The sequence below is a fragment of the Haliaeetus leucocephalus genome, unplaced genomic scaffold (genome assembly GCF_000737465.1).
Source record: "Haliaeetus leucocephalus isolate CR32 unplaced genomic scaffold, Haliaeetus_leucocephalus-4.0 Scaffold871, whole genome shotgun sequence".
In the NCBI taxonomy this organism is placed as follows: domain Eukaryota; kingdom Metazoa; phylum Chordata; class Aves; order Accipitriformes; family Accipitridae; genus Haliaeetus; species Haliaeetus leucocephalus.
The window spans coordinates 884,291-907,187 of NW_010973307.1; the positions used below are offsets into that span (position 1 = coordinate 884,291).

General features: G+C 38.0%; 1 long non-coding RNA gene across 1 annotated transcript in view; it reads left to right on the top strand.

The window, feature by feature from the left end:
- LOC104841436 overlaps nt 1-22,336 on the top strand; it is an 87,854-nt gene extending 65,518 nt beyond the window's left edge. The window contains exons 3-4 of the long non-coding RNA XR_775359.1: nt 14,587-14,662; nt 21,844-22,336. This is a non-coding gene — a long non-coding RNA (uncharacterized LOC104841436). The remainder of the gene's footprint in view (nt 1-14,586; nt 14,663-21,843) is intronic.
- The last annotated feature ends 561 nt before the right edge of the window (nt 22,337-22,897 follow it).

Sequence of the window (22,897 nt, forward strand, 5' to 3'; positions counted from 1 at the left end):
AGTCTGGAGAAAGCACCAATAACTTACTTGGTAGGCTTGTGAGCTATATGCTAGTTCCATCTGCAGTATTTTTCTCTTCTCAAACACCTACTTTGGGTTTAGAAGCCTAGAATTTTCCTAATGTATAAAATGAACAGTAATTTTCAGATTTTGAATTCGCACGGTAAGCCCAGAAGAAAGGCATAGCACATAAAACCAGTAAACACACAAATATGAGCCTAAAAGCTGCCAAATAAATTATGCTGTCACACATTTAGTTTGTAAGAAAGACAAGGTAAACAGAAATTTCTAAATGAAGGTACTGGAGTTAAGGCCTTATCTCTGTATGCTCTGAGGTTTTATCTATTGTATGTGTATATAGTTACATATATATTTACATGTATACACATACATAGACTCTCTATCCTTGTCCCCCTTTCTGTACATACATACAGAAGTATGCATATGTCTATACACATACTTATACATATATGTGTAGCAAATAAATCCCTGCCAGGGACTGTTCTCTGGCTCTAAGACAAGTTAGTTACTCTCTCAGCCTCCAAACTGGATGACTGCATCAAAATTGCCTCTTGGGGATGGTCTCTGACCCACGATGATTCCTGAACCATGCTTGGATGTTTTTTGGGAAAGAGTTAGATAGTCAGGTATTCTTCTACCTGTTACAGCGCTGAGTGAATGAATGGAGTCTGCAAAGCTATTAATTTTGGCTGTGTTGACTCGATCTCCACTGGCTGTAGTAGGAGCCTAGGTACCTGAACATAGATACCTCTGTATACATACATGCTCAAGGGCAGGTAAGCTGAATTCCACCTTTGTGCTCTCAAGGCAACCTGGAAAGTGAAAACTCACGGCTGAATTGATTTGCTCAGAGAGACATGTAAAGAGTTTTCTAAATGACTTTTTTCCTTGCATACCTTATTTTTAAAAAATAGAACCTTTAATGCACCATTTGAATGTTTTCTATCAATAGAACAATATTACAGGACAATAGAGAAACTCCCCAAAGAAGCAGATCCTTCCAAACCCCCAAACTAAAATCACTGCTCTTTCACTCCTACTGGTACTCATCCTGCACCAGTGAAGTCCGTTCATTTTAGTACAACAGAATAACAGCCATCTCTTATTATACTATAAATCGGCATGAATTTGGGGCCGTATGTTGACTGCACACTACAGGTACCTAACCTGGACGCTGTAAGCTTAATGGTTTATAATCTAAACAGTATTTAGACCACTTCATAATTTCTGTCTATCCATTAGATTTTCTCAAGATGGGTGGTGTTGGCTTGGTGCACACATTATAAGCAAGATATTTGCAAATTGCAGCAAGTCCAGCAGAAGCCCATGAAGATGACTGGGGCTTGGAGTTAATGACATAAGTGGAGATGCTGAAGAAGCTGCATTTGTTCAGCTTGGAGGAGAGAAGGCCAGCAAGGAATACCTAATTTATAATTCAGTAGGGGCTGTAAAGAAGACAGATACAGATTCTTCTGAAAGACGCACAGAAAATATACACAAGGGAATGGGTATGGGTTGTAAATCAAGGTGGGATGAAGAGGTATGGCCAAGTGAAAGTCCCATTTCATGGTTCTTATTGTGAGAAGCTTATGGGAAAAGAAAATAAGAGCTTCATCAGCATTAACATTGGGGAAGACAGAAGTTTCTCACGCTGATAAGAAGGGAAATGTTCAGTAATATGTCTGATCATGTGTTGTGAGGAAACCAGACCACCATGACAATCATAGAGATCCCAGGGATTAATATGGATGATATGAGTCCTTCTGCCTTTTTTCTTTTCCCCATCTTTCCCCCAGCTATGTTGAGGAGGGGTGGATTCTCCTGCAGTCCAGCAGTCTAGAAATGCTCATGGAGGATGACAGCTCCTGCTTTTTTTGCTTCCTTTTTTTTTTTTTTTTTTTTGGTTGACACTGTATCTGCTTGAATAACTGCTGTATTTCTCCTCAATGCTCTCTCCCCTCCATTTTTCTGACTTACTTGCTGCCAGTCTGAAATAGCTTTAGTTATACAGGATAACCTATTTAGCGGTGCCCGCTAGTGGCACACATATGGTCCATATGGACCTCAGGTTTACGTTCTTGGAAATTTCCATACACTGCTAACTTTTCCAAGCTGTCCCCACCTCTGTTCTATGTAAATGTATGTCCTAAATCTTGTCACTTCCAGATCAATGGAGCAACTGACTTACTGAAAATCCTATTCTGCCAGTTGTTAAAGTGTGCAACTGATTTAAAACAGAGAGGCTGATTTTCTGGGGACTGCTCAAACCTCAGTGTTAAATATTCATTGCTGAGTCAGTTAACATTGACTGTGACTGTAGGCAATTAATATGAATTTCCCAAATGACAGCCATTTTCTCTTGCTAATTTCCTTTTTTTTGTCTCAGAAACAATTTCACATGGGCAGACTATGACAGGTTGCTATTGTGAATCTGCTGCAATGCTTCCAGGTATTCATAATACTGTTTGCATTGCTAAGTGTTGCGAGGGAAAAATATCAAAGTTAAGGGATTATGCTCTGCTGAAGCTGATTAAACAGTTCCTACAGTTTGCAGAGTTATGACAAATATAAACCTCTTACACGCAAACCCAAGTTATCCAGGTTGTCTGTTAATGAAACAGATGTCAGTTTGCTTAAATGCCAGGCTTCCTCTTTTTCTATACTTCAAATCCTTCAATTTCTGCCTGAGCAAAAGTTAGGAGTGTGCTCCTGCATAACATTTGCCTATATGGTAAGAAAATTCCTTAATTTGGCTCTTCCAGAATTAAAAAGGGGTTCTTCTAGAAAAAAGAAAATGTTGGAGAAGTTGGATCTCATCCCTTTGATCTGGTTTTCATCTTATTCGTAATTACTCCATTGGAAATGTAACTATAAAGTAGTTCAACAGAGGGTAGAATTTATGTGTCATAACTTAATCTTCTCACCTTAAGGATCTAATCTAACAGGCTGTATAGGCTTCTTGTGTAGTAAATGGAGAGAGATAGACAGCTGTAAGAGGGCTATGCATCAGATCTTTGCCGAGGTGTCTCCGAAGAGTAGGATAAAACATTCCATGCGAGACATTCACTTTATCCAGTGATAACGGACAGGCTACATTGGATCAGGTCCTTAATGTTTAGAAATCTGCAGTTAGGCAATATGCCTTGAATTTTCTTTAGGAGTTTAGAAACATGTAAAAAAAAGATATTGCAGATTCTCTGAGAATTACGTGGTGATGAAAAGTTGGAATCAACTTTGTAAAAGCAGTTTGAGTTTTCTCAAGTGGTGTCAAGGCAAATAACATTGACAAAAAATAAGATTATGAGGGTCCAGCTATTTTAGCAGGAAATTTGATTGACATACAAGGACACTCAAACAGGAAAGATTCCTAGTTAATAGGTAGCAAGACTTAAGAGAAAATAAAGGTTAACTGGAAGATGATATAGCTAAATTGTAATATAGCCATACTATAGTTAAGGAGTATAATAGGCATAGTTTGTTGGGTTTTTTTAACTTGGAGATGTGTTCTTATTACAGATATTTTGTATTGTACCACAAGGACTGATCTTTTCTATGTCCATTATATAACCCTTTTAAATGAAGCATTTTTCTATCTCAGTGATGCATTTATAGGAACCAGGATAGTGTCCTTGGACATATGGGTGGTTGCAAGAATATCTCTCTTTCCACTGTGAGCAAGTATCTTCATACTTGCAAAAACCACCTGAAAGGAAAGGGGACATGCAACTAGCATGGATTACTCAGCAGTTAACATTAGCTATGTTCTTTAAGTCCACAGGAGCCTTAACATTTGGGCATTGGGAAGTCATTGTATTCCCAGGCATGCTACTTACCACTTTTATTCTTTAAAGTGATATAAACAAAGCAGCATGTCTGTTCTCCCTGCTTCTTAAAAAGAGGCTTTATCCCAACATTTGATGCAAATAGCATCATATTCACAGACACTCCTGCACTGACCCAGCACTCCACCACACCGAGGATAGGTGAGTGAATGGCTGCACTCCTCTTCTGCAGCTGCTCTTTGAGATCAGTGGGAATAACCCCACAACAGTAACACTAACAGAGGATATAAGAAGGAGTTACTCTTTTGACATGGATGCCACTTCCAGGAGTAGGACAGTATGACTCATTTACATATATTTAGATGGCCAGAATATAGATGCCCACACCTCATCTGGTCAGCCCCACCCTTCCTTTAGAGACGACAGAGAAAAATATGGGCTTGAGGGGAGTGAACTCATTTTAAGGTGCAGCTAAAATAGGTGAGATGTTCATATACTTCTTCATTGGCTTTAGCCACAGTCAAGACTATCTCAGGTGAAGATGTCAACACTGGACATAGGGGCTTGCCCATACATAGGCAACTAGAGCAATTTGAGATGCCTCAGGACACCCAAGACACCCATGGCATGAGTCTGACAGGAAAGGGAGATATACAGAAGATCCACAGCCTTCTGGAGCAGCAGCTGGATACTAGATAGGACACCACTGAGTGCTTAAAATGACATTACATATATATGTTTAATCCCATCCTATTTTTCCACTGGTAAGAACAGTAACTTGGTCATCTTGCTCGGAGGTACACACTACATTGTAGATACTCAAATCTGCAATGACCAGTGATGACTACTACCCGTAAAGTCAGATGACCTCAGTCTTACCCTTACAAGTGCATCTAAATTCAAAAGACTAAGATCATGTCAATATGTACTGAAAGTACCTATTAGCAAAGGTTGCAAAACTCAATGTTCTTCTTTAGTCTAAAACTGAGGTAGGAATTTTTACTCTTCTGTGTGTGTAACACATATGCTCTGTTGACGACTTTGATCCACAGTAAAGCAGTCATGGATAATAGTCACACTGATTTACTCATATTTGTTCTGAATTTAGAAGGCCATAACAGTTAATCCCATCCCAGATGACATGGCAGGTAGTCCATTATGTACTGGATATTAATACATTCAGTAACACAAACATGTATTGTTTAAAGCAAACAGGCAAGCCAAATCCCCTTGACTGAACTTGGAACAGATTAGCCAACTCAACATTACCAAAGCCACATCAAATCTTCACAAGAGTTACTGTCATCTATTAACTTACTGCTTAGTCCGTTGTTGCAATCATGAGGACAGTTTCTGAAGGGGATTCTTTTGGGGTGAGGTGTGCAAGTAGAGCTCATTAGAGTTCCTCTGAAATTTTGAAATGATGTAGAATGGAACAAGATCTTCTCTTCATATCTATTCCAAAGGAGACAATAAACCTTGCTCCCTGGTGCTGCAGCTGCTACCCAAAGGGAGAAATTAATATCTAGTATCTATCTAATTTTTAGACAACTAATTCTAACTTACATAAAGTTCTAGAACTGGCAGAGGAATGCTGGTCTCAATCATTTCCATAGCCTTATCTGTTGCAGGGAGAAGTTAACAGTACCACAATTCAATGGGTTCTTTCATGGACACTGTATTTCTCTGAATCTATAAAAACTGGCCACGTAATCAGGTTTCTCCCTAAGGAATTAGATCCCCAAATATAGATAGCTGATCTTTTAAAATAAACTTGTTCTCATTTGCTTGGTGTACCAAATGTCTCATGAGATACAATGATAAACTTTTACCTTTAGCTAACTGAATTTTTAGTTAATAAATACTGAGCTAAAGCCACATTCCTTGGTTTCTTGTCAAACCGGTTGTTGATTTCAATTTAGTACTATTTGAGGAACTGCTTGCTGAATAAAGAAAACTTCCATACTAGCACAAATTTCCAGCATTATTGGCTAATTAAGGCTTTGTCTAAACTGGCAGCTGGGGACTTTAGGCAATCTCATGCCCATATGCACTAACCATTTACATTGTAAATCTTTTGGCTAGGTCTTAAGTGACAGTCTTGCCTGATGCTGCAAAAAATGTTGGCATGAGGCTGATCTGACCCCTTCATACCATGTGCTTTGAAATTATCTGGGCACACAATCTGTAAGCACTATAAATCGATCTGCTGCAATCCCACAAGTCCCTGTTTTTGACTTCTTGCAGTTCCTGAAAATCCTTTATTTTCTTTTTGCCACCCATAAGCACAGACAATCTCAGAAAAAGGTAGACAATTCACCATGGATTTCAAAAAGAGCTCAATTTCATATGGTATAAAGGAAACTGTGATTCACCTTAGCCCTTAGTCAGGTAATATGAAATATCAGATACATGATTTATAGTCCTTGGGAACAGGAGGGGCAGTTAGGTTCACTATGGACAATTCAAACTTGTTCGCAAATATCAGATTAGATCTCCTTTGTACAACACCATGAAGACAATGCCTCAAGGTAGCTCATGGCAGAGGCATAACATTTAGCAGGATAAAATAAAATTTACCTTGCAAACTTTTTTATGCACAGATTTTTTTTCAAGTCTTACTTTTTGCAAAGATCTTACTTTCATTACATGAGCATCTAAGAACAAATTGACCCTTTGTCTTACATGCATGTGCAATACATATTGAAGAAAAATATTTTCAAGACTAATAGTCTTGAAAACACAGGGAATGCTAGAATTTCTCAGACCACTCAGAAAGCAGCCTGTTTTTACTGAGTTGAAAACAGGGCATTTTTTTTTTGCCACTCCTGGCATTTAGTTTAGTGGCTAACAGTAGTTTTAGCCCTTATTCTTTGCAGTTCTTCTCCTTTTTTCCTCCAGATTTTCTGCATTTCTCACTGTCATCAGTACTACTTATTCTTCTGATTAAAAGGATGGATGGTGATTTGTAGTATCTGCCACCTTAAGCTCTTTCAGCTCCACAGCATACATACATACATAGTACCATCCAGCCTAAATCCTGCTTAAATTAGAGCTACATCTTAGATTTTTTGCATAAAGTGTCCCTTTTCTTAGGCAGAAATAAAGGTGCTCACACTGAGGGAAGTAGGTATTTACATTAAGAGAACAGCATCCCTTTCAGGAGGGACCGAAGTTCCAGCTGAGAGAGGGAAACATGTAGGATAAGCAGACTGGATCTTCCTCTGCAGAGGCTGCAATGTGAGCAACCTTACAGGTGGCCTGGTTAGAAAGGGAAAATTACTGAACAGAAGAAAACGCCTCCTGAAAAATACTGGCAGAGAAATTTCCTGCCAGCCTGGGAGCTGTGAGCCTGGGAACTAAGCCTTCAAACTAGAAACATCCCTGAAAACTGCAGCTGGCCTCTTTGAAGTATACCTGGGGTACCCAGAGGCCGGAGGCATCCTGAGATATCGTCCATAAGCACAAGAAACTGTAACAGCAAGTTATCATCTGAAAAAGCAGAAACAGTCTGGGAAAATAAAACTGGTCTGAAAAAAACCAAAATATCATCATCTATCGGCTGGTACAGGTGAAAAATAGAAATTAACAGCATCTGTTGGTTCCTCCAGGTGGTGATGTCCTATGCCCTCTTATGTCTCTATGATATAAAAAGGACTTAATTATTATCCACAATGGAGCCTCTGTCTCTGAGAACTTCCCGTTCTGCATGTCCCTTCCCTTATTTCCCTGCATGAACTTTCTATGAGATTGCAATACCTTAGGTTGATTTACTTGTCTTGGCAAACACCCATGGAAAATTTCCATGGACCCTGAGGAGAGGATCCTCTTCCCACCAGCCCGTGAATCCAATCTGAATGCAGATCTGACTTAAGGAGACGCAGTGGGGTTGATACATTTCGGAAGATACTTCTCACAACTGTCACTACCATTTTGGGTCACTTCTTACATAATGTTTTTATTTGTTTCATTTTTTGTAACAAAAAGCAAAGCCACATTCACAGTTCAGCAAAAAACTGAAATGTGTGCTCCAGTTCATTCTCTTTCAGGACAAGTGGGAAAATAGATACTTTTAGAATTTTTACTCACACTCCTCTGATCACAACGAGCTTTTAATACATTCATTATCTTAGGCAATTGTTTAAATGCTGTTTTGTACATGAATCACTTTTCAAATAAGGGTCTGAATTGTTACGGGCCCTCAATCAAAGGGTGCATTGCTCAGTTAGGAAAAAACGGAGGTATCCTTCTGTCCAAAATATGGAATAATTAGAACACCATGGAAACTGCCTCAGTCCTACAGCAGAAACAGTCCTATTGCACAAACTCCTATAAGTAGAGGTGGAATGGTAAAGTAAATATCTTGGTGGATAGTTCAGCCTTTCTGCTGTGTATATTTTATTTCCATCACAAAGCACTGGAGGAGCCAAACTGCCCAGCACTCATAAGAGCTAAGTCCTCTGTGTAAAGATACAGACTCTAGCCCAGTTTTGCACTGGAAAAATCACATCATTGTCACCTTTGCTTATATACTACTGGGAACCAGGCTTAGGTAGACAGAAGGATACGCTTATTTAAACAGAAAAGTGATTGTGAAGCCACTGAGTTCAGCTTCTGCAATTTTGTGCATGTAACAAATAAATGGCTTGATGTATATTGGGCTTTTGGTGTTTCTGGAGCTGCAAATTTTTGAAAATAGCCAAGATAATCAAATGATACTAAGATATTACCTAATACATTACAGCAGTAAAAGAGAAGTTTGTAATATTGTCTCATTTGGAACTCATACAGATAAAACATTTCTTGTCATCATTTTGGCAAGGAAACAAACTTTTCCCTATGTCCATTCTTAAAAAATAAAATCAATGTACTTTTAATGAAAGGAGTGAGAATTAATTTTCAGACTCTCTAGGAAGACTGTGGAAATTAATGGTATCAAGATATGAAGTAATTTGAGGTATTGGTCTTTCTTTTTACCTGTTTTGACTTTATATCTTAAAGAGTATCTGATCACATCCAAGCTGAGAAACCTTTTCTGTCTTTATCATGCATGTTTCCAAGTGGCATAAGCAATATTTAGGTTTTTACCTGGCTGTTACTGTAGACACCAGTAGCATACAATGTCAGCAGTACAGTCAGAACATCAAGTTGTCTCTAGGTTAATTTACCTGCTGATATTACAGTAAATTAGTGTGGCAGTCATCATACCACAGGTTTCAGGATCTGTAGAGCCTCATACTGAAGGTATTCTTTGTAATAGGTATTCCTTAGCTATTTAATTGTATCACACCTGTTGCAAGTTTCAGCTAATCCCTGCCATTTACTCAGGCACTATCTATCACTTTAAATCAAATACACTTTTACAATCATTTCACAATCAGTTAAACCTGGCTTAACACAGAATGACTCCCAGCAACTCCCAAGGGAGTGTCATATTTAAATAATCCTGATATTTAATGTCTATTTTAATGGACAAATAAAGTGGATCAAAAGTAGCTTTACCTTATTTTTTATAGTATTAAAAATAAATGAAGTCTTACATTGTCCTAGAAAAACAAATTCTACCATATAGTAGTGATATGAGGGCTGCAGAACAATCAGAAACAATCCAGTTCTTGATGCTGGGGCCCTTCTGTGCTAGTGTTTGACAAATTTATGGCAGATTTACATAGCTTTGGTATGCATGAAAGTGTAGAAAATGGCTTTTAGCACTGAAAGCCACTCTGCCAGCTGGGGAGCACAGCAGCTATCTTTGTGTTCTCTCTAATACTATGTGCATATTATGGAATAGGCAGTATTTGGCATTGTCGGCTGCCTACCAGCTGAGGAGTCCCTCATAGTATGGCTGTTCCCAGCCAGTTTTGAGGAATTCACTTGCATTCTCCAGAGTTTAAGTCTCAACAAGGGTTTCGGGCAATTTGTTCTACACTGGGCCTCGGTAATATTTAACATAGTTTTGCAAATGTCAAATGACAGAAGTTTAAGCACTCACGGTCAGGCACTATCTGAAAAGCAGGTTGGAAAAATGTTGGGGATAAGCAATTGGATCGTTTAAAGATTGTAGCCTGAACACCAAATCACGTTCTCAGAACATAATGTAGGACAGATGTTTGCTACATTTCTTACAGCTCCATATCAGAAGTCTAGGATGCAAGACTAGAAGGGACTTTCTGAGCTGTTAATTCCAGTCGCACTGATGTTGCGGATAACTGACTTAGATTGTTCCTTTTCAATTCATAAAATGTCCTCTTAAAACAAATTTATATTTCTTGTCACAATAGGTTGTTTTCAAACTTTGGCCAAGCACTTTAAACTTTATTTACAGCTGCTGTTGCTTTGCTAAGGAAGTGTGTTAAACAGAAGTACAGAATATAACATTCCTCAGTAACAAGAGTCATCTTGTCGATAAACATGAATTATCTTTCACCATAGAAAATCAATATTATCTTTTTCTCTGAGTACACAAAAGGATTCCTCACCGCAGTTTACACCACACAAACATTGAGAGTCTACAGCCAGGAAGACCTCTCCTAACTGTCCTTGAACAAGGGAAAGCAGGAAGGAGAATAGCAAAATTTTAGACATAAAAAAATAGATAAAATCAGTCTTTTATTCTCTTTTTAACCACTCCATGTTTAATCACATATTTTTTTTAACCAGTAGAAGTAATTCAAAGACCTTGTAATGCCATGGATCACAGGTTGAAAGCCGTGTTAAAGTAAAGCAGCAGTATCTTAGCCAAAAATCAGTAATTTCGAAGCTTTGTCGAGGAGGCTTGTGGACGGATGTCATGATTTAAGCCCAGTCAACAACTAAGCACCAAACAGCCACTCACTTGCTTCCCTCACACCCAGTGGGATGGGGGAGAGAATTGGAAAAAAAAAAAAAGTGGAACTCATGGGTTAAGAACAGTTTAATAGAACAGAAAGGAAGAAACTAATAATGATAATAATAACAATAATAAAATGACAATACTAATAAAAGAATTGGAATATACAAAACAAGTGATGCAAAATGCAATTGCTCACCACTCGCCGACTGATGCCCAGTCAGTTCCCAAGCATATAGTCTAAACAGAAGGTCAGTTTGTTGCCTTTGTTCAATCATGAGAACTCAGCATTTACCTCCCGCATTTTAATGGCATGCTTTGTAGTTTTAATTTAACAGGAGAAAGGAATAATGCAAATATTTGCATTCCTGAAGAGGTATTGATATTTAATATTCAGAGTAACCATAAAGAGAAACCCTCCATAAAGTTCACAGGCCTTATGCACTCAAAATATTAATAGTGAAGAATGGTATTCTATCTGCCTATCTGTCCTAGCGCTAATGAAAGGGATAATATATAAAGCATAATGAAGCATCATTCCAAAGCAAGTGGTTAGCTAGTCTATATTTTAAGTACCCTCTTTTGCTTCATTTACTTCAATTTCATGTGCTTCAGTTAGATCCCTAGAAATAAGTAAAAAAATCTAGTTTAGTCATTCACTTGCAATTATAAAAATATTTACAGAGGTTTGCCATTGGACCATTATTATTTAAAAATGGAATATGACTAAACTGCCATAGGCTTTAAGTGCTGTTATAATAATCAGATCCACTGGTACCCAAGTGATCTGCTTTTTCTTGAGACATAGTCATTGTCCCTGCAGTTTAAAATCAATGTTTACTTAACAAAATCCTCCTTTCACAGAGCCTGGGATGTTCAGGCAAGTTGTTTTCTGGTCTATTTTCTTAACATATGCTGTGGGATTTCATGCCATACTTCCCACTTTGAGGACAAATCTTTTATGGAAATCAGAGAAGCTAGGCTGTTGCACAGGATAACCTTAACCTTTATAGTAATTGCTCCACATACTCTGCTTGCACGATTGCCAGTTTGTTCATCTGAAAAAAGTCTCTTCCATGACATCTCAGTGATGGTTTACAACCAGTTCTCCTGAAAGTGGGTGGCAGTAACCTCATATTTGCATTTCCTTCTGAAGGAACAGGGAAATGAAGCAAGGATGGCAAGGTCTGAACCTAAGCCATGTCAAATGGATATTCAGGGTAGCTAGAGGACCTTTTTTTTTCCTCAAAAGTTTTTGTTGCTCTAGAAAGACAAAATATTTGATCTTTTCTTATTTTTATTCAGCCAGTTCTCTGATGTAAAATGATATAAAATTCTGCTCCAAAATGGCTAGATATGGCTTTTCCAATACAGTATATATTAGTATACACTTTATCCCATAATCAAGGTACATGTTTTCCTGTAGCATAACTTCCTCCTTTTTTTAGAGGTGATACAAGACATGAGTATTTATCAGCCGTATCATCTCTGACACTATTTCAGAAAACTACTGACTGCTCACAGTATTAAAATATTACTCCAGTGATATTGACTGGCTAGCAAAATCATGAATTTCCTTTAGCTGGCACCGATGCACTGAATGATGATTATACAATATGTGACCTTTTCAATGCTTATAAATATTATACATGCTTTTACAGAAGTTAGTTTCAATGTTGTGTCAAAATATTTACTTACTTATTGTGGATTGGGGCTTATAATGAGCTAAAGGATCCTGCCTCATTCATCCAAAGTAATTGAAGGCATAATTGACTGAAAGCAATTTCGACGAGCCACCTGTATGAAGGAGCATTTGTTGAAATTGCCTTTTCCCTGTAAGCAATTATCAGATTTGTTACTGACAGTATCACATTGAGCTTCATTAACCAACAGGTCCTGAATCCTGCAAAACTGAACGTGCTTAATTATAATCCCAGCCTACTAGGCTTACTATTGCAAATGCATCCTAACCATAAAAATTAAACTTATTAATTGCAACTTTAATGCTGAATGAAGCAATAGCTGAACTAGATTTTTCCAGTTTGCCTTTGGCATGGAGATTGTGAGGCTGGACAGGGAAACACTATAATTATTGACAACTGAAAGGAGTTTTTGTCATCTTTTTAATATCCCTGAAAACTGAGATGTAATATTGTACTAGTTGACAACTTCATATTGCAGCACTCTCACTGCTAAACAATAATTTTGTGGGCAGTAGAACTACTGAATCTGCAGATGGGATTTAGCTGGCAGATTAAGACATCTATACTTAAGTGGCTATGTGTAGGTGTGTACTAGGTGTCCAAATCACATTGCAGTCAACAAAGCTCACTCAATACAGGGAACTCTACAGCTGTTCAGCTGACCAAGTATCTGACTAGCTCCAAGAATATCATCGGTTTTCTCTTGTTAGGGGCACAAATTTCCATTTCTGCTCTCTGTCTAGTCAGTAATTTTCATGTCATTTTAGAATGCATACCTACAATGAATTAGATGCCACTAAGCAAAGCAATGCTAAGAAATAATCCTGAGCACTGGCACCTGGTTGCTGTGTTTGCATGGGTCCTGGCTTGCTGTTGGCCTGGGACAATTTGCACGCTCCCAAACAATTCCTGGGCATGATCTGAGAGTTAACATGGACCAAAGACCATTACTAAGAGACCGTTTGGTTGTGGCTGCCTGGTTTTGAAAGTTAAAAACCTCTAATAGTATGGCATGGCTTGTCTATGCACTTGTGCCTATGGGCACAGTGTTAAGTTTAGCTACAGCCAGTGAAATCTGTCTTTTTTTGTCAAACATACTAAGTCGAAGAGTGGGTTCAAACGTTGTTAAGGTAAATAGTGGCTGCCAAAAATAGATGTGCAGATGAAAGGTGACTAGATATGATGATAGCATTTAAACCAGGCTAACAATACACTAGCTGAGGTAAACATGACTCAATTATACTAGCCTAAAATCATGTAAGTAAAATCTGGGGCACAAACACCATTGCATGTTTATATAAAAGTGGGCTACCATGGTTTCTTCTCGAAGGTCATACCTGAGACATTTCAACCACACTCCTGCCCCAGGACTTGTGTGTTTGCCATGGTGATTTAGTGCATTCTGTCACATTCACAGATGGCAAGGGCATGCCAATAGACCCTCCTTTATTGAAGACTACCTGGGCAACCTAAACATTGTCAGCCTCTGTTCTGCTGCTGTCAGAATCTGCCACATTTGTGCTCTGAAAGAGGGAGTGTGTATCTCACCGCGTGCTCAGGCGAGGTCTGGTGTAGCTCCTGAACCCTGCCTAGGAAATGTATGGGATGGTGCTCATGGATCCAAGCCCGAACAGCTTCAGGGACCATTCTAACACTTCAGCAGTGTAGGCAAAAATCAAATTCCAGTGCAAAGCCATGTTCCCCAGCACTGTTGGATTCACTAATACAGGTGCAGTTTTTGAGAACGTGTTCATTCAAACAGGATTCACTGTCTTTTACTAACCCTCTGCACATGAAATGTATTTTAAGTCAGTACAGTGCAACACGTAATGCCCCATTGAAGTGCAACAGTGTGTTGTGTCAGTGGAGCTCTGAACTGAAATCTTTGCTAAAGCTCTTTGGAGGTGACTTCCAAAGCCTTAGGAAATGACCTTTGGTCAGAGGACTTGTAATGTATCTTTTTATTCTGTAATAAAATCTGCAAATTAAAAAACTTCTGACTATATTAGGGAAAGGTTAAAATGCTCTCAGCTTATGTCCACACCACAAAGACAACCCAGCATGTGTAGTGTGAGTTAACGCAGAACCTGAAATGCAAAAAGTAAATTTCATAAATGCTTAAGTTAACATATCTGTTTCAGGAAGCACCAAAGAGTAGGTACCTGCTGCCTCAAGTTGGCTCCAGTCTGATGGTTCTTTATCATATGCCATTCCACGCTGTATATAAGACCTTCATTGCTTTGCTTTGCAGATCATTCACTGAATTCAACACCCCTATCTGTGAAGCAACATGGTTTTGAAGATGAACCAGGAATTCTCTCTCATAGGTGAGATTTGACTTTTTTTTTTCCTTTGGTTACTGATCGCATAAATAAATAAATAAATAAATGAAGTCGTTCTGGTCAGCTTTACAAAACAGATACAGGGGCAGCCCCTTAAATCCAGGGTGCTCTTATTAAAGTGCACAAGTCATGCAGAGTAAACCTCTTTGTTACAGTGTAACAGGACTTGATTCTGAGTTGCAAACCTTGTTCGTTTCTCACATTGCCTTCTTATGGCTCATTAAACAAATGATTCCTATCCCTAAACTTTTTCATACCCAATTCTGAAATTCTATAAAATAATTGATGGGAGCAGTCTAGGAGTCAAATGAATTGTTCTTCTGGAGCTTTCTCACTTTCTTTTCCCAAAACTCTGCTTAGGGTCTTTATGCATATTGAAATAACTTTTTTAAATCTTGGGGAAAAAAAAAAAAGAAAAAAAAAAGGCATCAAATCCCCTTACAAAAGATCCTGTTGTGAATCATAAAGGATACAAAAAAGAATTTAATCCAACTATCTTTAGTAATGTCTAGAAGTGCTGCTCTGCCTGCATTGCAAATATTACATTATTCTTCATGGGTGTGGATTTGTTTGGTAGAGGATCATCACAAAATTAAAGTCAATATCTGTAAAGCTATCTCCTGAAACTTGTTTTCATTATTGATGTATTTATGACACTATGTTAAGCGTAGTCATAGGGAAGCCTGGCACAGAAAATAAACATTTTGCAAGAAAACTTTATAACCTTAAAAATCTTTCCTTTCCTCTTGGGTCAGCTGCTCCCCTTCCATTCACATATGAAATAACTTTCAAACGTATTCGTTAGTAGTTTTTCCAAAGAGCAATCAGAAGAAGCATAGATATATTCAGAGCTGAAATGCCTCAGTATGCCCATATTGGCACATCTACACTCCCTTTTTTTTGACAATTCTCTAGAAGTGCAGTTGAGAAACAAAATATAGCCTGAAACTGATTTTTCTCCAACATCAACCTGATTCAGAATCAGGTTTTGACTTGGATGTATTTTGTCAGTTATGTTAATAACATTTGATGGGCTTTATATTTAAGATACTGTGGTGGTGTGCTTCCCCCAATCTGACCTGTATTTCCCATAACCCTGCTCAAGTGATAACCACCAGCGGTGGTCGTAATGGATGCGTCTGGTCGTGATGGTTGCATCTCCCTCAAAGTGGATTTGGGGGAGACAGGTAACAAAACAACAGCCAAGGGCTAATTTGAGCAATGCACCCACCTAACCACAGTGCTGGTCAACGGCTGACTCAAGCCAAATTTGGAAGAAGATAACATCTGTAGTAGTAAATATGACTATGAGTCAATTATCTTACTCCATAACTAGTGGATAGCCCAAGGCCCATTGAGCTCTCCTGCACGGCAGTGGGCTGCATGCCAGGATCTCTCCTTGAGTAGGGATGCCTCTCAAGGTTATTCCTCGAGGTCGAGAGATTCCTTGCCTCAACAGATTCTCGGTAAGTGATTCACAGCATGCTAAACTTTGAAATCTTAGCTAAGTGATACAGAGGATTGATTGCGCATGTATAATCCTTTAGACATAAACCATTGACCAAGTCTGGGACTAGGAATGGACCCAGCCACACCTAGACTCCTCTCTAAGAAGAAGTTTAGAAAGCAAGGGAGGCCATTCTGAACCTTGTGACTCAACGGGAGGGTGTCAGTTTTGTCTGACCCTGTCCTCTATGCAGTAAATACCAAGTGAACCTTGCCACCAAATCTTGTTAAACCACTGCCACATTTACTATCAAACTTTGTTAAAATGCTGTTTTATAACAATAAACACATTGCTACTTCTCTCTTCCAAGTGAAGTGTGTCACTCCATCCATGACAGATGCATTAATGTTTTTTTGTGGAAAATTTGGTTCAATTAGAGAAAAACCTCCAAATCTAAAGGGAGGTGAAAATATTAATTTAACTGTTAAATCACCTTTTAATTAGAAGCAGTAAAGTACCTCTGAAAGAATCCTTGGCTAAGGCAACACAAATTCAACAACTCTTTTCCTTTTCTCATTTGGTTATTGACTAAATAATTGTAAGGTATGATTTGGTTATTTTTAAGTCAGGGGAAAATATTTTTATATTAGGAATTCTGCCCAAGAAAAATTCCACCAAAGAACTGTTTTGTTTGGTGAAGAAAGAATGAATGAGAAATCAATTGATAGATGACTAATGTCATCTATCTTGACTTCTATAATGCCTTTGACATGATCCCACACAACATTCTGGTTGCTAAATTGGTGAGATATGGGTTTGACAGATGAACTGTTAGATGGATAAGGAACTGACTGGATGGCCACATCCAAAGAGTTAAAGCCAATGTCTCAATGTCCAAGTGGAAATGATTAATGAGTGGTGTCTTTCAAGGGTCTGTACTGGGATCAGTACTATTCAGTATCTTCATCAGTGACACAGTGTGATCGAGTGCACCCTCAGCAAGTTCACAGATGACACCAAGCTGAGTGGCGCGGTTGATTTGCTAGAAGGAAGGGATGCCATCCGGAGAGACTTTGACCGCTCGAGGAGTGGGCCTGTGCAAACCTCATGAAGTTCGAGAAGGCCAATTGCGAAGTCCTGCACCCAGGTCAGGGCAATCCCCAATACCAGTACAGACTGGGGGAGTCTGCCCTTCCACTCCACCTTTGTGAGACCCCACCTGGAGTACTGCATCCAGCCCTGGGGTCCGCAGTACAAGAAGGATGTGGACCTGTTGGAGCGGGTCCAGAGGAGGCCATGAAGATGATCAGAGGGCTGGAACACCTCTCCTGTGAAGGCAGGCTGAGAGACTTGGGGTTGTTCAGCCTGGAGAAGAGAAGGCTCCAGCGAGACCTTATAGCAGCCTGCCAGTACCTAAAGGGGGCCTACAGGAAAGCTGGTGAGGGACTTTCTACAAGGGCAGGTAGCGATAGGACAAGGGGTAATGGCTTTAAACTGACAGAGGGTAGATTTAGTTTAGATGTAAGGAAGAAGGTCTTCACTGTGAGGGAGGTGAGGCACTGGAACAGGTTGCCCAGAGAAGCTGTGGATGCCCCATCCCTGGAAATGTTCAAGGCCAGGTTGGATGGGGCAACCCAAACCTTTCTATGATTCTAAATTAAAAATTACGCAACCGCTTACATTCAGGCAAAGAATCAGTATCCTTCATCCATCGATCAATCAATCAGTTGATAAATCAGCGTAGGACAAGCTGTAGAAATGCATACAGATTCCCAAGGCACTTTTATGTTTTTGAAAAGTAGTCAATATTTAGTGACTAAGCAAAATTTCCCTCCTAATTTCTTTGTCCTTTGACTTTAAAAGATCATAATAAGAAATTTTCAGTACCAAAAAAGCAATACCTGCTGTTGGTCATCAGCTGTAATAATCTTTTCTTGAGAATACTAATTAATTTCACCCAATGAAAATGAGAAAATGATTTAGAACTTATTTAACCATAGTTAAAGGAAGGCGAAGCATATAAGTATACCCTGAATTTGCAGATTCTGTTTCAACACTACTGTCAGCATTCCCTAGAGTCATTATCTGTCCATTATAGCAAATTATATTGAAGATAGGATTTAAGATGCTAGACACTTGCTATGCAAGCCAAAAAAGAATGTCTTCTAGCAAAACCCATGAGTTTGATTACAAAGCAGCTAATCCCAATTTACATCAAATGACCTGATTGAAAACTATCAGATTTATGTAAAGCTTCTGATAATTTTTAAAAGCTTTGATTAAGTTTATAAATGGGAACTACACCTTTGGTCAGATGATAATGAACTTCTAAAAATGGCAATGGATGTGTAGAGGAGAAATAGTAGTTGTAACTGGCTATTAGATGAATAGAGATTATTGTAATGTGTTTATTCTGCTGTGGACTCTGGCCTCACTCAGCAGCAAATCCATCTTCTCTCAGCGCTTAAAGGTAAAACTGGGTGTAGTAAGTCTTTGGATAAAATAAATATAAATAATAGTGAGACTATATTTGCTGTTATGGTAACTAAAGTGGAAAATATCTATTTTTTTTGCAAAAAATCAAGGAGCAGAAGAATCTTGTTTGTCAATTATTAAATTTAAAATGAAGAGGCACTTTCAAGGAACCAATAATACCTATAATAAAAATAATGTTTTTCAATTTTTAATTTCCTTCAGAAATGGTGATAGAAAGATCTATAGAGAAAATGAACTTTTAAGGTATTTTTATAATATTCATCAGAAAAAATAGTTTTTACTTTTCAAAATGCTGAAGATAAGATAATAAAGAGAAAATCAATGAAAGCTTTGTCTTACTTAATTTGCTTGCAAGACACTCCACATAGTCCTTGTTTATGGATCCTAAACATAGGATCCATCTTTTTTTTTACACTGTTTTTTGAAATCTCTCTGAAGAACGGCAATAATTTTCCCAAATTAATTTTGCCAATATGACACACTTTAGATCAGAATTATTCTCCCCAGAGATAAGCAAATGCTTTAGTTCAGTCCCAGTCTGTTGGTTTTTTTCCTATTGAGATTATCAACAGTGTGTTAGTTATGAAGTATCTTTTTAATGTTGATTCCTCTTTGTACAGAGACAAAAAATATTTAACCTGTGTCAAGAGACAGGTCATACTTTCAACTATGTGTTTCCATTTCTTACCTTGCTTTTTGGAACAAGGCTACCTATGGAGTCTCAGGTATGTGATCCAGAAGTAATAGCCCATTACTTTTCATTATTACCATGAAAACAACATTAGATCACCTTAAAATTTTCTCTTGGCAAAAATATGACTTAAGTAGATAAGACGTAAGCTTCACAATTTTTTGTGGAGTCATACATGTGTATTATGTTTACATTTTTGATTTTGATACTACAGACTAAGTTGAAACAACAGTGGCAACTAGCTATTACTGCCAGTTTATTTGTGTAAAAAGCGTAGACCTCATCAAAAACATAGACAACATCACAGATAAAAGGAGTTGGATAAAATTACTTGGAGTGGAGCAGGACACAGCAACAGAACTGACACCTTAAGTATTATTACAGCATTCCTGTAAATATGGATGTCTACATCTGAAGTAGTTACTTGATTTCTCTTTGAAGTGAATGAGAAGAAGGCAGCATTATAATGAGGTGATTCATACTGGAGACTTTAGTATTTGCTGTAGGATGAGATGAACTGAAATCTGGAAACACCCATTTCCTCTTTTGACCACAATAGGGAGACTAGTAGGCTTTCAAACTGATTTTCACTTGTTTGCCAGAAGAGGAGGAACACTACCTTCAAGGCTTACTTCAATGACCTACTTTGCAAGCAAATAACTTGAAGAGTAGTATCTAAGTAGAGAGCAATTATTCTCTGGTGCTTGCATCTGGATCACCTAGGAAAAGGACAAAAGTTTAAAGAACAAGTTGGTTTTTTATCTATGGTAGAAATTCCATTGAACACCAGTCTACTAACTATAAATTAAATATATTCACAAATACGTATATACATAGATACTTCAGTATATACACATATATGCAGTTTACTTTTTTCTCTTTACTGACATTTTAAAGAGGAATTTTTGCCCTTTTAACTGAAAAATTTTTATTTCAAACATTACTTTTCTCACAAAATTTAACCACAAAAGTTGACAAAAAAAACCCAAAACACATTTTCAAGAGTATTATTGAAAAGGTCCTTCTAACCTTCCAGGTTGAACATCATCCTTAATTGCCTTAATGTGGAGAATAGTTCCTTCCTAAACCTGCTTTTTTCTGGAAATGGGCACAGCTCACTGCAAAGTTACATGCAGCAAAAAGACATGAACCCTCATGGCAAGAAACTTTTTCCTCATGTGGGAAACTTCTGAATGAACAAGTGACATGATTTAGACTCTTCATTTTTGCTTTTTTATTCTCCAGCTAGGAATAAAGAAAAATCACTAAAAAAATCACTACATCGGTATTCTCTACAACTGCCAATGTCACTGCTTATGAAAAACAAGGAAACCAAATTTAAAAGGAGATACTATCATCAGTTTCAGTAATGTGGTGCTCCTAAGATATAGGAATAGGTACAAAGTAGGACTAAATTAGCAGTGTAGTCACTGAGGTGGAAAAGGAACATCAAATATCCTGGCTGACATCTTGCTTGTTTGGATGAATGAGCTGCAGAGGTATGGACTCAACGGAAGAATTCTGGAGTCATATAGTCCAACCTCTTATTAATTGCAGAATTGAGCAGCATTTTTCTCAATGAGAAAAATCAGACTCTGACCCAGCTCTCAGAGTTCTTTAATAAGTTTTTTATAAGGCATTAATAAGGCATGACTTCTGTCTGAAAAGTAATATGTTTAGTAAGATAACGATATTAAACTTCTCCTATTTCCATTTATACAGAAATATCATCAACATACTTGATATCTGAAGATCTTCAAAGATATTTAAGGTCACCATTTTATGTAGGAAACATAATATGGTGGAAATCAAGATTTGATAACCAGAATAGTAATGTTGGAGATTGGACCAGATGACTTCTAAAGGTTCCTTTCCAATCCAAACCATTCTAAGATTCTATGATTCTGTATTTTAAACTAATAGCCTCTACTACCTGGATAAGAGTGTTCAATCCTTCAAGGGATTCATAAAAATGCCACAACTTCTATTATTCTAGTCTTTCATTTTAGCTGAACTCAGTGCAAAGCATGCTTTTAAGTTTTGATCAATGACTTTGAGAGAGGAATACATAAATTGTGTCTATTTTTAAGTACAAACTTGGTATCTACAAAGTCAGTGCAAGGAAAATGGAGTCTGTCTTTGCTTAATCACCTAAGAAAATTGTTTCAATAAATGTCTGCAGCTTCAGACTGTTATATGATTAGAGCTAGGAGGTGTTTTAATAGATTGGTCCATTACAACATATTGGTCCATATGGACCATACATAACAAACAGCCATCTGTGTTTTAAATTAATTAAATGGGTGTTGGCACCCACTTTGTTTAACTGTGAAAATATTTTGCAAATATAAAATGGAACTTAAATGGAATTAGGTGTTATATTTTAAAAGTTCAGTTCTCCAACTCCTCTAGTTAACTGTATAGTAATTTCAGAGCAGTAGCTGTCTCTGTTTTGCAACAATAAAATTCCCCAGAGCCTGGTACACCATAATTTTTTACAAATGAGCACATAAGCATTCGTTTCCTGCCTAGGTTCAGCTTTGACTCACAAAGATGATGCTCCCTTGCCTGTGTCATTTGAAGAAGCAGACCTCGCCAGCACCCTCTGAATGTGCCTTATGTGTATCACGGAGACTGGATTCCACAGTGAAGCCTGGCTGCTGTTTTGATGTAAAAAAGTGAACATCAGCAACAGAAGCTCCTGGATGCAGCTAGTAATATTCCGCCTCCCTGTGACACTTCAGTGGCTAAAATATGTACAAAAAATGTGGAAGGAAAGGGCTGAGTTTCTTTTCTTCCTACATGGTAGTTAAAAAATTTGGTCTTTTCAGACAGGACCTCGGCACGAACAACTTTCTGCTTTTGACTTCTGGTTTCACTTCCATCCCTGTGTCCCCTTACAAACCTGTCCCTTGTTGCTTGCTCAATGCCTGACTGAAGTGAAAGGGATTCAGCATTGCAGTGAGGATGAATAAATTAATATCAACAAGGTGCTGAACAGAGTGGTGATGGTTGTTAGGAAAGAAACTGAAATATGGATCATTAGCCAGGACTTCCTATTTAATTGTGAAGTTTGGTTAATCTTTAACAATCTTCTCCTTTCTGGAAGTGGTGCTTTTTTTTATGTCATTGTAATTTTTACCTCCTTGTAGCTGTATTATACTATATACTATAGGTAATTACTCTATATAGCAACAAACTACTGTATATACATATATGTATCTATACGGAGAAAGAGGGAGACCGAGAGAGATGTATTTGGTGACAACTAGTAGAATTAACTAACTCAAATGTTTTTTCAGCAGTATGTAGCACAGTGAAGTCTGGTTGAATGGTTGTTGGAGATAAATATACCTCTAGAAGACTGAAAACAAAGGGTTCCTGCTAAAGGGGCCTGAGAAAACTGTGATTTTCCCAGGTCTAAAGTGAAGAATTCAGATCTCCTGAAACCCTACCAGGCAGCAGTGAAGCCTCACTGATACACGTCCTTAGACCAACTACATTTTCTTCCAAACTGAGATCAGTCCCTTTTTCAATGAAGTGAACATATAAGTCCACATACAGTGATCTGGGTTTTGTCATAAAG